This window comes from Galleria mellonella, unplaced genomic scaffold (genome assembly GCF_026898425.1).
Source record: "Galleria mellonella isolate WM207_F2 unplaced genomic scaffold, CSIRO_AGI_GalMel_v1 utg139, whole genome shotgun sequence".
NCBI classification, from domain to species: domain Eukaryota; kingdom Metazoa; phylum Arthropoda; class Insecta; order Lepidoptera; family Pyralidae; genus Galleria; species Galleria mellonella.
This window is the reverse complement of record NW_026441995.1, coordinates 9050839-9056262: the sequence shown is the minus strand read 5'-3', so window position 1 is coordinate 9056262 and position 5424 is coordinate 9050839.

The following is a 5424-nucleotide window of genomic DNA, read 5'->3' as shown; positions in this document are numbered from 1 at the left end:
TTAATTAATAATAGTCACAAAATTCCCTTTATATAAGGATATAATGCTACGACTACAAGTATGTATCATATGTTTTGACAATTTTTCCTGTATTAATTGTGAAAACTGAAGTTGAAATTAATAATAATAGACATAACTTTTGTGGAATGAAGTATTTTTTTTTTATATTACGTAAGTGGCAAAGAAGGATGCAGCCATATGGGGGTAAATAGTCATTGTATCCTCAGGACGCTTGCTACACTAGGGGTATCACGTGCTCGTTGCCTACTTTGATATTAAAAAAAATTAAAAATGTATTTATTGGAACCATAAAAAATTACAATTGTAGGGTAGTGTACGATAAATGATGAAACCTTAATATACCCTTTTTGAACAATTTAATACAATAGTGTTTAGGGAAAACCTCGGCAGTGAACTCAATCCACAACTTGAGCGTTCGCGGAAAGAACTCCTTTGAAACCGCATTATACGCGACCATTTAAGTTTAAGCGTTGAGGTTGAATTCCCTGTCGATAGCGAGCAGTTCGATAAAAGTCAACTGTAGGCATCATTTTAAAAAAATCGTAAGAGCACAATCTATTATACAAGCGATAGAATACACACACAGAGACAAAATCTCGCTTTAAAAATTCAAACAAAATTCGCGTCTCTTTTTGTGTGTTCGAGAGCTCAATATCACCTGTGAGCTTGGGATCGTATATGGAAAAGTGGACTATAAAGTGTAAATGTAAATAAACTACTTATTCTTTCTAAAATAGAATTACAACAAAGTTTATTTAATGGATAATAATGAAATGATAATCCCGTCTACACTATCGGCATACGTGGGTAGGGCACCAGTGAGGAATGATCGGTGAGGATCAAAAGCAGCTCAGCCTATCGTGACGAATTTAATGATAAATTAGTCAGGATAGTTTCCAGGGAAACCGCTTGGAGGACTACCTGATAGGGTATATTGATAGCAATGGGGACTAACTTGTTTTTTATATAACTTAAAATGGTAAACAAGCTGACGGCCCACCTGATGGAAAGTGGTAATCGTCGCCTATAGACATGAGCAGTACCATGGACATAACAGAGTATACTGTTTCGTCCATGATACCCCCCATGCGTTGCCATTCCTGAGGACTCAGGTGTTATTCCTCTGTACCCAGTAAATTCACGCCATATCCCACCCTTCAAACCAAAACACAGCCATGTAAACACAACTGCTTCACGGTTGAAACACGAATTACTAGCAGTCCCTTCCCCCCATGGTAATAAAGTTGGTCCCATATAACAAAGGGGCCAACGTTTAAGAAAACTGTATCGTACACGAAGAGCATGATCAAAATTGCTTCAGAGTTGTCGAAGCCATCGCATGAATTTAAAACCTGCTTTTGAATGTAGCTTAGAAGCACGAATAACGGAATAGAGAATGGCGTCAAATATAGACGAATGCCATTACGAAAGCATAAGAGCGCCATCTGTATATGCGACAAATTGAATATTTAGTACTTTTTCCTTCCAACAGAGATAAAATCACGTTTGGATGTAATAAGCGATGTCGCTTTAATATATTTTCATTATGTATGCTTTTAGTAAGCTAATAGATCTGAGAGACGTTTTACGAACGATCTTTCACGTAAAAATACTCATTTAAATGGATGCAAATGGATTGGTAACTCGGACTGAGATTATCATGGCTTATTGGTTCATCATGATAGGTTATAAATGGTCCTTGATGGATGATAATGGAATGATAATCCCATCTGTGCTATCACTATACTTTGGCGGGGCACCAGTGGGTGGTGATAGGTGAGAATGAAACCAGATCAGTTAGCCCATTGTGAAGGATTCGACAAAATTAATCATGATAGTTTCCAAGGGGAACCACGTGGAGGTCGACCTAACAAGGTGTGTTGCTAGCAATTGAGATTAATGTTCCTATTATTAATAATCCGTCTCCTCTCGGGGTACCAGTTGGCCTATTGAAACAAATATACCAGTAAGTATTAACTACGGGGGTTTCCAGAGAAGACCGCACGAAAGTCTTACAGACCGGGTACATTGCTAGCATTAGAATAACAATTCATGCATACGGTAAATATGTTTCGCAAACTGGTGTTAATTTAATACACTTTCATTTTATGTATGTCAGGTTTTGCATATGGGAATTTATTGTCATTATTATTGCAGGTGGCCTATGATGATGATGAATATTATCGTACTATCTGTTCTGAAGTGATACGCTTAGATTTAGCAATTAATTTGCAGGTTTTACTCATTGAACACTCTTTTAATAGAGTGATACTATTTTTGATTTCATCTATATATATATGGACAAGGTTGTTTTTTTTATACAACTAAGAATGGCAAACAAGCTGACGGCCCACTTGATGGAAAGTGGTAACCATCGCCTATAGACATGAGCAGTACCATGGACATAACAGAGTATACTGTTTCCCCATGATACGTTGCCATTCCTGAGGTGGAAAGGTAATATCGATATGGGGTTAGACTTGTAGGCACGGGGCCCAGTAGTGGAATGTTAATGGGTTGCTAAGGCAAATTTATGTATCTATCTATTCATACAAGTAAAAATATTTAATAAACTCAACCATTTCCCAATTTACGCCTCGTGTTTGTGAACAGGTCGTTTGAAGCTTTCGATGAGTTTTTTTTTTCAGTTAGTAAATATAACAGTATGAGTACGTCTAGGTGATTCAATTTTGACCAAAATATTACGTGATAAATTCAACTCGACTGAGCAGTGTTCACTAAACATTGGCCATTGAATTCTATGTTACAGGTATTTTCATAACAAAGATTACGTGCTCATTATGCCGTACTTTGTGTATATTTTAATGAGAGATCATAGCTCACTTTGACTATGGTTCGTTGATCTTAAAATCAAATCCAAGACCAAAATGTATTCGAATTTTGTAAATTCATGTTTGAATTATTCGTAGGATAAACCATGTTAGAGGCCTTTGTATATAACAAAGGCGGCCTATAAATTTTTGACATAAGAGAGTGGTTATAACAGTCGTACAACAAACCTTACAAGAGTCGTATTAATATATTTCAAAATGTTTCACTGTAAAATGGAAACTTGTTGAATTTTAGCGCATACTTTTATGATCATATAATAGTCGTGTATGAACTTCTTTAAAGTGAAACATAAGTAAGACTTTATGCTTAGAATCGTTGAAAATAATCTGGTCATATCGTCATTATTACACCAGTCGTTAATTATCCATTGTAGAAATAATAGGGACAGTCTATGGGTTGGCCTATGGGCCATTTAACTATTATTCCTTTTATTTTCCATTGAAGGGTTTTGCCAGTAATCGCCACACTTGGCAAGTGGCCTGGCAACCGCAATTGGGCTTTTTTGATGTTTTAAGAAGGACGCTACTGCACATCGCTTGACGATTAAGTTTCCATAGTCGTCTTTTACAACACCTAAGGAAAAGGAAGGGTCTGGTCATATCATCATCATCATTTCAGCCATTACCTGTCCATTGTTGAACATAGGCCTCCCCCATAGACTATCTGGTTATATATAGGTAGTTAAATAAAAATTTGTACAAATAGTCTCAGTTATAAATATGAAATACAATACGCGTTATTTCAATGTAAACGAAAATCTTTAACTAACGCGCAAACGCAATGCTAGTGCGAGAGTGATGGTTATAACCAGTATTATACCTATATAACTCCTACACACAAAGTATAGATTATTTGCCCCAATAGGAGTTTTATTTATCCAAAAATACGTCACGTTTACCCGTGTCATGATTTATTCAACAATTTGGCAGGGTGTTTCAACCCCCATCGCCCTACGTCCGTGCAACAGCGGAGACCTATTTTTTAAATCGAGAGAACACGTTTGGTGGGCGATGGTCATCATATATCACTTGCACGCTTAATGTGCGGTTTAGAACGTACAAACCTCTAAATATAACATTTATTACCACTCGTATAAGCGGACCTCAACCTAAAAGGGTACGGGACATGGAAATGTATAATGCAGCTGAATATAAATAGAAACTGGAATGTTTTGAAACGAAGTGATGTATGTGATAAGAATTTTACAAAATTTTACCTATTTAGACTCGGAGGAAAGGTGTCATCTTCAGTAAAGGTCGTTTTATTATGCGTATTATAATGAGTATGTTGACGTATTGCTAAAGTAGGTTTTATAATTATACCACAGTAATCATAGACTTATATTGTTTATAGTACTATAATCATAGATATGCACATCTGACTATATCTGACACATAAATCAATATGCAAAAACTTACTTAGCTAGTTAAATGTTTTTTTTTTAATCTGAAGTGGCATACATGCTAAATATATATTAATTAATTTTTATCTTTAATTTTGCTAATTAAATTATTGCCAAAAAATAAAATACCATAGCAGCTACTAGAATTTACGTCACTTACCAACTCTTGTATTCTTATACATAACGCATAAGTCCTATGTAAGTATCTGTAGACATTCTTTTATTATACTTGTATTTATTTCTTTATTAACTTTCTTTGTAGTGCAATGTGAAATAAGTCGGACCTTGTTTTGTGAACGCTTTGAAATAGTTAAATGCTTAAATCTCTTATGTTATGTTCACTCAAGTAAAATCTTTTTTTCAGTTAGTCGAGGCAGAGATTTGTAATAAAGTTACTCCGGGGAGGTTTATTATTAAATATTTATTTGAAGTAAATTTGCAATCGGACGTATCCTACGAGTATAAATAATAAATAACTTGAAAGGACTAAGGGTAACACTTATATAATATAGATTTGAGAGCACTAATACGTTATTAAAGTGTATTGGTGTATATTAACATTATTGACTCGAGATAGTAAAGTTAGGTATCTTATTTTTCTTATATGTATGATGAAGTGAAATGAAGAAAAGGTATCTATCGATTGATAAGTTAACGATACGTTTAGAGGATTTCTCAAAAAGAGGCTTTATGTGACGAATGAATCATATTACGATGGTTGTAAAGCAGGTTATTCAACTCCTTTGGTTGTTTTATAGTTGGTTACATATTTAATTTAAAGCATATGTAGCAATACCTTGACATGTCCATCTCGGCAGTAGGAGTGGGCGGTGGGGCATTGTTGGTAGCTAGTAATATACCCTATTGAGTCGACCTCCACGCGGTGCCCCGCTGAAAATAATCGTGGTTATTCCTCGTGAATTAATCATGATGGACTCACTGACCTCACTTTATCTTCATTTATAATTTCTCACTAGTATCTCGTCAGTATATACCGATAGCATAGATGGGGTTGTCATTCCGTTTTCATCCAATGAAAAAATCTTCTGCAGTGTTATTTCTAAATCTAGTAACTGATGTTTCTATATATTCCGTGTCTTTGATCTATCTATATAAAAGGTAACATTATTAAACGTTCAAAATGTACC